Below are 12348 nucleotides of genomic sequence, written 5' to 3'. Positions count from 1 at the left end.
AACGTGAGGGTAGTCAGTGGTCTGCGGATAGCAAGTTATACCACTGCTATAGTGAGGAGGAATGTCCAGAGGTAACGAAGAGGTGATGAGAGTCAGCGGTCTGCGTTAGCAAGTTGTACCGCTGTCTAGGTGAAGGAATGGAATCCGGGTGGAGGTATCCGGGAAGTCAGTGGTCTGCGTTAGCAAGTTGTACCACTGCTATGTGAAAGGATACTGGAAACAGGTGACTCAGGAAACAGGGAACAGTGGTCTGCCTCTAGCAAGTTGTACCACTGAATATATATGTGAGGTGGAGCACGGGGAGAGAAATGCAATGCAGAGTATACACGGGCACACTGAACTTGATCCCACGATGATATGCACAATATAGTAATGACTGAACAGCACTGCACAATAATACAAAGTCACAAGAACTATCCAGGCAAAAGGTAACACAGTCAAATGATGGCAATAGTCTCAGCGGATAGTAAACTCCAGAGGAGAACAACTCAGTCCCGCAAGATATGCAATACACCAGCACAGTCAATGAGAAGTATGCATACCGTGGTTCAGGAGAGCAGGCTGTCAGACAGAAGTGCAGAGATACCTGGACGGCGGGAGGCCGGCAGGATACGAAGTCCCAGGAGGGTAGAAGCGGAATCTAGTAGGTGCAGCCCACAGGTAGGTGAACCAGTAGGAATAGAAACAAATACTCAGGAAGCAGTAGTATATAGAACTGGACACTTGGAGAACACTGAAGAGTAGAGATGATCTAGACGAGATGAAAGCAGCGGGGCGTTGATCCAATGCAGACAGGCGAGTTGACACAAGCGGAGACACTGTAGAAGCACGGGGAGCGGATCAGCTGGCTGCAGACGCGAGGAGTACTGGAGGGTTGCGATGAGCAGGGAACTGCAGATACACGGAGGCAGCGGATAGGAATCAGCTGGAGCAGTCACGATGAAACACGGGAGAGTTGAGGTGAGCAGGATACTGTAGATACACGGAGGCAGCGGATAGGAATCAGCTGGTGCAGTCACGATGAAACACGGGAGAGTTGAAGTGAGCAGGATACTGTAGATACACGGAGGCAGCGGATAGGAATCAGCTGGTGCAGTCACGGTGAAACACAGGAGGGTTGAAGTGAGCAGGATACTGTAGATACACGGAGGCAGCGGATAGGAATCAGCTGGTGCCGTCACGATGAAACACGGGAGAGTTGAAGTGAACAGGATACTGTAGATACACGGAGGCAGCGGATAGGAATCAGCGGGTGCCGTCACGATGAAACACAGAAGAGTTGAAGTGGACTGCAAACTGAAGTAGCACAGAGGCAGCGGATAGGAATCAGCTGGTGCAGTCACGATGAAACACGGGAGAGTTGAAGTGAACAGGATACTGTAGATACACGGAGGCAGCGGATAGGAATCAGCGGGTGCCGTCACGATGAAACACAGGAGAGTTGAAGTGGACTGCAAACTGAAGTAGCACAGAGGCAGCGGATAGGAATCAGCTGGTGCAGTCACGATGAAACACGGGAGAGTTGAAGTGAACAGGATACTGTAGATACACGGAGGCAGCGGATAGGAATCAGCGGGTGCCGTCACGATGAAACACAGGAGAGTTGAAGTGGACTGCAAACTGAAGTAGCACAGAGGCAGCGGATAGGAATCAGCTGGTGCAGTCACGATGAAACACAGGGAAGATGAAGTGGTCTGGAAACCACAAACGAACAACAGGAATCAGCAGGAGCTGAACACACGAGGAAACACAGGAGCACCTTCAGAGGCTCATGGGGAATGAGACTCCAAGATCAGGCAACGAGGTATTGACCTCAGGTGCTTTAAATAGGGAGTGTTGCCTGATCAGCCAATTAACTAAAAGGAACATGAACTGAAGGTTTGAAAGGGCTGCACATGCGCAGACCCTCAGGATGGTGGACGGCCACGGTTCCTAAACACACGAGAAGTAGCACTCACAGTCCGGTGAGTGACAATATGGTCATTTCACATTAATATCTATCAATCCGCATACTTTTGTAATTAGCTCATATTAAAATTAGTTGCAACACATAGTTATTTGTAATGAAATGTAGCAGAGGTTATGGTTAAATATTATAATGTTATGTACACATTAGTGAGATCTAAGGTTAAGGTCACAGGAAAGATATCATGTCTGGTATCATTCTAATCCCCTATTTATTCGCAGACATCCCGTTCATTCGCCTAAAGGATCGCATCTTGCGTATGCTAGTTATGAATGATAGGAAATAAATTATCTGAAATGGTATTGTCTGAGTAAATGTAAATAGACCAGTTTGAACTAGTTCTTGGCGGGAAGATTAGTATACATTTTCTGGAGAGCTGACCCCCCACCTTTGGATGACATCGTTTGAACTGGCCAATGACCTGCATTACACTGGACCTTCCTGAACTCTGAACCTATGGAAACATGCCAAATCATTTGTATTGTTTTCACTGTATCACTGACCGTATATAAGCAGGGGCTCTGGGACCAGTATTCAGTCTCTCTAACCACAGACTTCAGGATTGAATAACTGTATACTGGATCCAGGGTGCCTACCAAGTAACGGCTGTACTTATTTTATTTGGATTGTTACTCTGCTATGTTTTGCTATTAAATCACATTGTGCTTTGGAATCACATCACTGGAAGTGGACAATCGTTATTTGATAACGACTAGACGCACATAACACCCCCCTTTTTAAAGGTGGCTACCGGACACCTAAGGCCTAGCTTTGTTGGGATACTTGGCATGAAATGTGTTGACCACAGATGGAGCATGAACATAAGAAGCATCCACCCAGGACCGTTTCTCAGGTCCATATCTTTTCCAATCCACTAAATACTTTGTCTTACCCCAAAAGGTTTTGGAATCCAGGATCTGGGAAATCTCAAACTCTTCAGATTGCTGAACAACAGGAGGAGGAGACAAATGCTTTCGGAAGAAAACCAGTTAATGATTAGAGGCTTGAGGACAGAAACATGAAAGGAATTCGAGATGCGGAGTGAGCTAGGCAGCTTGAGTTTGACGCATACTGGGTTGAAGACCCAAAGAATTCTGAAGGGTCCAATGAATCGGAGAGCGAACTTCATGGAAGGAACTCATAGGTGGATATTTTTTCTGGACAGCCACACCTTGTTCCCAACCTTGAGAGGAGGAACTGCCCGACGTCTTCTATCAGCAAACTGTTTATAACTGGAAGAAGTCTCAATCGTCTGGTTCCAAATAGCAAGGAAATCGCAATGGATGTCATTAGCAGCCGGAACCTGGATGGGAGGGAGGGCTGAAAACTTCGGAAGATTAGGATGAAGGCTATGAACAATGGAGAACGGAATGGAAGAGGTGGATTCTTGATACAGGTTGTTATGGGCAAATTCTGCTCATGGTAAAAGATTCACACAATTATCCTGGAACCCGAGGAATATAGACAAATAAAAGTCTCCAAATCTTGGTTCACTCTTTCAGTTGAACCATTGGATTGCGGATGTAAGATGACGAGAAGTTCAGCTAATATATCCAGGAATTTACAGAGAGCTCTCCAAAATTTGGATGGAAATTGGACTCCCTGGTCGGAGACAATCTCAAGAGGACATCCATGTAAGCAGAATATTTCCATGACAAAAATATTTACTAAATAGGCCGCTGATGAGAGGCTAACAAGTGGGATAAAATGCGCCATCTTCGAGAAACGTTCTATAACCACCTAGATGGTGTTAAACTTCCTGCAGGGAGGGAGATCAGTGACAAAATCCATGGATATATGCAACCATGGTTTGGATGGAATAGGAAGAAGCATGTAATGACTAGCAGGAGACTGGCGAGAGGTTTTATGTTGTGCACAAAGATGACAAGCCGCCACAAACTGTTTAACATCCAACCTAGGGGTGGGCCACCAATAACTCCAAGAGATGAGTTCAATAATTTTGGTGGATCCGCCATGATCAGAAAATCAAGAACAGTGAAACCAACGCAAAAGCTTCTTTCGAAGATTCCGAGGCACAAAACTTCTCCCAGGAAGCAGTACTGGGTCTGGAGACATAGATGTGGCCTGAAGAAATTTTGGTTCCAAAATAGGCCGATTATCAACATCTGGAGAATCAGGTTCACAAGGGATCGTCCCTGATAGGGCATCAGCTTTTTAATTTCTTGGGCCTGGCTAAAAAATGACACATAAATTAAAACAAGAAAAGAAGAGAAAACACCGGGCCTGGCGTGGGTTAAGACATTGCGCAGACTGGAGATACACAGGTTTTTGTGGTTGGTAAAAATGGTCACCGGAAAACATGCCCCTTCCAGGAGATACCTCCATTCAGAACTTGCCAACTTCATGGCTTAGAGTTCTCTGTCACCGCTATTATGGTTCTTTTCACCCGGTAGGAATTTGCATAAAAAGAATGTGCAAAGATGAAGCTGTTCTCCAGCAGAGGAGTACTGGAATAGAACTGCGCCAACTCCCACTGCTGAAGCGTCCACTTCAACAAAAGACGGTTGATAGGGATCAGGTTGTTTGCAAACTGAAGCTGTAGAGAACACCTTCTTGAGGGTGCTGGAAGCAGATAGAGTCAGTTGGGACCAATCCTTAGTGTCTACGCCTTTTTTGGTCATAGCAATAATGGGAGCCACAATAGAAGAATAACTTTGAATAAACTGTGTATAATAGTTGGTGAACCCTAAGAAACATTGAATCTTGATAGATAGATATGAGATAGAGAGAGAGAAACAGAGAGAGAGATAGAGAGAGATTAGATAGATAGACAGCATGGTGGCTAAGTGCTTAGCACTTCTGCCTCACAGAGGGTCATGAGTTCAATTCCTGACCATGGCCTTATCTTTGTGGAGTTTGTATGTCCTCCCACACTCCAAAAATATACTAGTAAGTTAATTGGCTGCTATCAAAAATTTACCCTAGTCTCTCTCTCTCTCTGTCTCTGTCTCTGTGTGTGTGTGTGTGTGTGTGTGTGTGTGTGTGTGTGTGTGTGTGTGTGTGTATAAGGGAATTTAGACTGTAAGCTCCAATGGGGCAGGGACTGATGTGAATGAGTTCTCTGTACAGTGCTGCGGAATCAGTGGCGCTATATAAATAAATGGTGATGATGATGATGAATGGCCTTCAGGCCTAACGGAATAAGCCACTCAATGATGGCTCGCACTTTCTCAGGGTCCATACGTAAGCTGTCTCTGAAAACAATGTATCCTAAAATCTAAGTCTCTGTGGCTTCGAAGACACATTTCTCAAGCTTGCAATAGAGGTAATCCGGGGAGGCAGATCCAGGGAGAAAATTAAAATATCATCCAGACAGACTACTTCTGAAGAGTGGTGAAGGTATCTGAAGATCTTGTTCATAAAACTTTGGAACACCGCAGGAGCGGTACTAACCCCAAAGAGCATGACCAGATATTCATAATGCCCATCTCTGGTGTTAAAAGTAGAGATGCTCAGGTTCGAACTGAACCCACCCGAACTTAGCAGATCCAAGTATTGACCTGAGCCGGCTTGGTACGAGGCAAAACGTCATTGTTACGTTGTAGGATCTTGAAAGTTTTGGATTCTATAAGTACCGCCCACCACGGCAATCCAGTGCCATTTCACAGAGAGACACAGAGGGGGTAGCACGGTTCTTGGCAGTATGTAGTGCAGTTGGGCAGCATCATAGCTAGAAAAGAAAGAGGAGAGGTAGCAGTGTTCTTCAAATTCCCCTGTGACATTCTGGCAGTCTTCTTCTAAATCTGCACTCACATTGAACTGTATTATATAGCTAACACACAAACAGGAGAGCTCTAATGCTCCATTGCTAATTGTCATTGCTGAAATAGAAATAATAATGCTGGCAGTCTTGTTCTAAATCTGCAGTCACATTGTACTGTGCCATAGCTCACCCAGAAATAGGAGAGATGGCAGTGTTTAGTGCTGAAACAGAAATTCAAATAATAAGACTGCCAGTGTTTTTAAAAGTCTACCATGATATTTTCGTGTGCCATAGCTCACTCAGAAAAAGGAGAGGTGGCAGTGTTTAGTGCTGAAACAGAAATTGTAATAATAGGACTGTCAGTGTTCTTAAACGTCCCCAGTGACATTCTACTGTACCATAGCTCATGCAGAAACAAGAGGGGTGGTAGTGTCCTTGTCACTCTCCAGTCTCTAGTCACATTGTTCTTGTCACTCTCCAGTCTCAGTCATGATAATACTAATCCCTCTACCTCATATGCTAAAGCCTATTTTCAAGTGCATAGTGGTTTTCAGTAAGGGAAACAAAAATATAATTAAACAGCTTGTACCTTTTTAAAGAAAATAACACCTCTCTAATAAAGGTGAAAGTTCACTGTAGAAAAACATAAAATTGCCAACATGGCATTCTACCAAAAATATTACCAAACATACCAGCATCAGCTAGCTTCCTTCTCTCAGCTAAATCTCAGCACCTGCAATCTACACTGTCATCATGTCCACCCTCATCATGTGTACATCATCCTCAAACAATAGTAATTCATCCCTGAAATCCACCATCACAGAAGTCTGTGTACTATGATGTAATTGCCAGTAATGGCCTTTCTCGTGGAATTTGTAGTTCATTTTACGGCACAGCTGTCATGATTTTTGGGCAATTCTTTTACACCAGACCAAATGTCAAAATGTTGTGCTGACTCATCTGCATCACCACAGGTTGTCTAGAAGCAGTTGCCAGAGAAACTGAAGGAGACGTTGTTGTGTCATGTACCACTTGAGATGCCAGCTTGCTGACCATCATCATCATCATCATCATCATCAATTTATATAGCGCCACTAATTCCGCAGCGCTGTACAGAGAACTCACTCACATCAGTCCCTGCCCCATTGGGGCTTACAGTCTAAATTCCCTAACACACACACACACACACACACACATAGACAGACACACAGACTAGGGTCAATTTGTTAGCAGCCAATTAACCTACCAGTGTGTTTTTGGAGTGTGGGAGGAAACCGGAGCACCCGGAGGAAACCCACGCAAACACGGGGAGAACATACAAACTCCTCACAGATAAGGCCATGGTCGGGAATTGAACTCATGACCCCAGTGCTGTAAGGCAGATGTGCTAACCACTACGCCACCGTGCTGACCAGGAGCTCATTGCATCTCTTGAGATCTGGGTCAGTTGGAAAGAAATAGAAGACATAGCTCTTAAATCTAGGATCAAGCACAGTTGACAAAATGTAGTGATCCGATTTCAAGATGTTGATAACTCTTGGATCCTGGCAAAGCGAATAAAGTACTTAATCTACAAGTCCAACATAGTTAGCAGAATTGCTTTGTTTCATTTCCTCATTCAATTTCTCTTGCTGCTTTTCAAAAAGTCTAATTAGGGGAATCACTTGACTCAGCTAACAGTGTCTGCAGTCTCTTCATAGGTGACTACTTCCAGTGGTTTCAGTACCTTGCACAACATGGAAAGTATTCTCCACTGGGCTGGACTAAAATACATTCCCCCTCAAATTATAGTCTTATTGCAGCTGCTGCATTCTCCTACATGCTGTTGCAGAATGGCAAAAATTACCCGAAATATTTCAGGACACAGACAACATCTCCTGCATGTCACTGTCATTTTTTTAAAAGATCTGTACCACCAAGTTGATTGTGTGAGCAAAACAGGGAATGTGATGGAATTCCCACCACTGTAATGCTCTAACGATATTGGTGGCATTATCAGAAATCGCATATCCTCAAGAGAGTTCAAGCAGGATAAGCCATGTTGCAATGACATCCCTTAGTTTATGAAACAGGTTGTCAGTGCTATGCCTCTTAGTGAGGCAGATGATACACAGAGTAGCCTGCCTCTGAAAGATCTGGTGTTGTTTGTTAGATGCTGCTGTTGTTCCTGCTGCTGAAGGTGACTTACAAACCCAGTGGGCTGTCACAGTCATATAATGTTTAGTTTTTCCAGTTCCACTTGTCCCCATTTCTGTGGTTAAGTGTACAGTGGGTAGAATGGCATTTTGTAGGCCAATTATTTTCTTTTTTGTAACCTCCTGGTACACTTGAGATATTGCTTGTCAAGTAAAATGGTGTTGAGATGGAATTTGGTAACGGGGACACAGGACCTCAATTAAATGTCTTATTCCTGCTGCATTAATGGTGGATATTGGACACAGATCTAATACTAGTATAGTTGCCATGGAGCCTGTGATCCGCTATGCAACTGGGTGACAGGTGCCATACTTGCTTCCACTTGCAAAGGATTGTTTAACAGTCAATTGTTGTAAACTACTAGTAGTCTTCTTCTTGGGTTGAAGATCCATCCCCAGCAGCAGGAGCAGCAGCAGTGGACCTAACGCTCAAGGATTCTTCTGAGGAGTCCTGAATAGGGGAGGAGTCATCTTGCCTTAGAAACTTGGATGCAGGACTACTTCCAATCACTTGTGAGGATATTGATGATGAAGTGTTGGGGGGTGTAGATAACAGGTGCTGGGATCTAGCTGAGAGAAGGGGGGTAGCTGATGCTGGATTGCTTGCTGTTATATTTGTAGCATAAGTTTCTGATTTTTCCCAAGAGCTTTCCATGAACTCGCTTCAAATGGCGTAACATGGATGAAGTTCCTAGATGGTTAAGGTCCCTACCTCTACTGACTGTGTCTTTACAATGCTACAAATGGCTAGACAACTGTTGTCAGGATTTGGGTAAAAATAATTCCACACATAAGAGGTGGATTACACTGGTGCATGACTTGCCACAATAGAGTTCATTAATAGAACTGTTTGCTTTCGCGCCTTAAGCTCATTGTTAGCTTGTTTTGTGGGAACCCTAACAAACCAAGCACTTCAGCCATAAAAGTGGCACTCCTTGTTGCTGGAGCACTTGCTTTGTTAAACTGTACATGTCCTTTTCAATATCTTACATAAAGGTGGGTGGGAGGACCCAAGGACAATTCCATCTTGCACTACTTTTCTTTTTTTTCTGCCACTGCTGTGTGGCATTGTTTCCTAGATATGCTATGGAATGACGTGTGTTTGTGTCGATGCTCTTTCGCTTAGCATCCAGCCAGCTCGCTGCAGTCTTTGTCCGAAAATGGATGAAAATAATATTGTGACCTGTGAGGTGTTCAAAATTGACTGGAAATGACTGGAAATTAGTGTTATTGAGGTTAATAATAATGTAAGAACAAATGAAGAGCAAAATTATGTGATTTTAGTATAATTTAGCTATTTTTTCTAAAAAATACATTTCCAAACTCAAAACCAAAGCCAGAACACGCAAGGGCAGTTTTACCAAAACACAATATTAATCCATATCCAAAACTAAAACACGGGGGTCAGTGAACATCTCTAGTTAAAACTGGTTTTCCAATTATCTCCTTTTCTAATTCTGATTAAATTGTATGCACCCCTCAGGTCTAGCTTGGTAAAAATTCAAGCCCCTTTTATCCGGTCAAACAGTTCAGTTATCAAAGGAATTGGATAATTATTTTTCCATGTGATGGCATTAAAACCCCTATAGTTGATGAACGGACGTAATGAGCTGTCCTTCTTTTTTACAAAAAAAGAAGCCGACACTATCTGGGGAGGAGGAAGGACGAATTAACTCTCTTTGAAGGTGTTCTTTGATGTAAACTGCCATGGCCTCCATCTCAGGAACTGACAGCGGATAGACACGGCCCCTGGGTGGCATTTTGCCAGGAAGGAGATCAATGGGGCAGTCTCAGATACGATGCAGAGGTAAGTTCTCAGACTTCTGTTCATCAAAAACATCAGCAAATGAGGAGTATTGGGAAAGAAGAACTGCTTTAGTGGATTCTTCAATAGTAGCAACAGAATGTAAGGGCTTATCATGTACCAGGCACTTGGACTGACAGGATGGACCCCAAGACAGAACTTGAGCAGACGGCCAATCAATATGAGGAGAATGCAGACAGAGCCAAGGTAAACCAAGAATAACCATACTGGAGGTGTGCAACAACACACAGAAAGATATTTCTTTGAAATGCAAAGCCCCGACTTGGAGAGACAATGGTTTCATTCGTGTCAGAATTCTCTCATTAGGAATCTGACTCCCATCAATGGCTGTGAGCACCACTGGGGTAGGTAGTAACGTGGTAGGAAGTGTCAAGGATTCTGCTAGATCAGAAGAAATAAAATTCTCGGCTGCCCCAGAGTCTAGAAGAACAGGCAGTTGTTTAGATTCCCTGGAACCATGAAGTGTAATGGGAATTAAACAAGCAAACAAATTATTAAATTGTGGAGTGGACTTGAAATCTGACCTCTCAATCACAGATTAGGGTTTGGCATTTCCCTGGCATTTAGAGCATGAGAACAAGTGATGCCCAGGTTCAGCACAATAGAAATTCTCCTCCTTCTCTCTTCAGGAGAGAGCCTAGAACGCCCTAACTGCATAGGCTCCTCTGTGGCACTAGAGGTTAGGCTCTGGCTGAGCATTAACACAGGATGCCGCCGAGAAGGTTCTTTCTCTGAAACCCTCTCTTGACATTGTATGTCAACACGGTGGCACAATGAGATCAGAGCGGCTAGGGTAGTAGGCAGTTTCTGCGAAGCTAAAACATCTTTAATTTGGTCAACCAGCCCTTGGCAGAATGTTTCCACGAGGGGTTCATTATTCATTGCAGCTTGGATGAAAGTGTATGGTACTTGATAACGTATTGAGTAAGGGTACAGGAACCCTGTCGAAGTCTGAGTAAAGTTGAAGCGCCTGAGGAAACATGCCCTGAGTCATCGAAAATTTTTCAGAAGGTTGCAGTAAATGCAGCACAATCCTGCAATAAAGAATCGTTCCTCATCCACAGAAGGGAAGCCCATGCCAGAGCTTGTCCAGAGAGAAGCGATATGATGTAAGCCACGTTAGTGCGATCAGTGGGAAAATGTTGCGGGAGTAACTCAAACTGAATTGAATATTGGTTCAAAAACCCTCAACAAAGTTTACGGTCACCATGAGTAAGCAAACGTAGAGATGAGGAGGATTCAGTCTGGGTAACTTGACTGGGTTAGGAAACCGGTGGTGCCTGGGAGACCAGTAAAGCAGTTTGCAGAGAATCTAACCTAGAGGCTAGAGCCTGTAGGCATTGATGAAGTTGCGGTTGAGTAGCATTCAGATGTTCCCTGTGACCGACCAGGTGTTGCAGCATGTCTTTAGCAGATGGTTCCCGATCGGGGTCCATTCCTAGTTTCGCCAGATCTTACTGTCACGAAGGCTGAGTTTGGAATAGACCTCGAAGCCCGGCACTAGATAGACTTACCACCAGAGAAGTGTGGAGTAGAGAGGTATTCACCAGGGATGGCCGCTAGGGAATATGGAATTAGCTGCTCTCTAGCCACAGGTCGCCGTCCTCTAAGGGGGATTAGAGTAAAGTGAGATGTAGCCGTGGAGTGGAGCAGGGCTGCTGGACGATAAAAAGTCTTAGAAAGTGAATAGCTGAGAACAGGACTGATTATGAGGCACAAGGTTCTTGCAATAATACCACAAGTCTTGATCGTGGAACAGGTAACACAGGATATTGATGTGCAGGTGGGAGCCAGGGAGAACAACGTCCTAACATGTAAGGAGACCTGAAGATCTGGCACCTTAGTAGAGAAGCAGGTGCTTTAAGAACTGACAGGCAATTAGCCATTCAAGAGAATGCAGGAAATTTTGAAAAGACCAGGGGCTAGATTTACTAAGCTGTGGGTTTGAAAAAGTGGGGATGTTGCCTATAGCAACCAATCAGATTCTAGCTTTCATTTATTTAGTACCTTCTACAAAATGACAGCTAGAATCTGATTGGTTGCTATAGGCAACATCCCCACTTTTTCAAACCCGCAGCTTAGTAAATCTAGCCCCAGGTGTGCGCATGCTCAGTTCAGACCAGCAAGTGAATGCAGGAAGTGAGAACCAAGGGAAACAGGTAAGAACAGTGACCAGAATGAAAGGTAGCTGGTGACAGAGAGTCCTCATGGTATGGGCATATCTGCTGACCCTACAGGAGAACCTAGGGATAACATTAGATCAGCTATTACGCCTGTATGGTATGCAGGTCATCCCTAATGAAGATCACAAATCTAAGGATTTCCTCACAAACCAGTGAGGTGAACCCCATCTTGTCTAACAAGGGATCCAGTTCCCCTGTAATTCAAGGTATGTTCAATTCCCAGTGCTTTTGAGAGTCCTAACAGCCCTGGCCCTCAGTCCCAGTTCCATTTATTTAGTTTGTATCGTGGGGATTCATCACAATGGGCACATATATCCCCCATACTCCTGGAAGGTGAAACCAATCGTGACAGATGAATGAACCCTGAATCAAAGGTATTCCATAACCACTCCCCAGAGCTCCTTAATGAAAAGCCAGTGGACCATGTAGTTTGCAGCTATCGCCACCTGCATGTC

Source organism: Mixophyes fleayi, chromosome 1 (genome assembly GCF_038048845.1).
Source record: "Mixophyes fleayi isolate aMixFle1 chromosome 1, aMixFle1.hap1, whole genome shotgun sequence".
Lineage (NCBI taxonomy): Eukaryota > Metazoa > Chordata > Amphibia > Anura > Limnodynastidae > Mixophyes > Mixophyes fleayi.
This window is presented reverse-complemented; position numbering follows the sequence as displayed.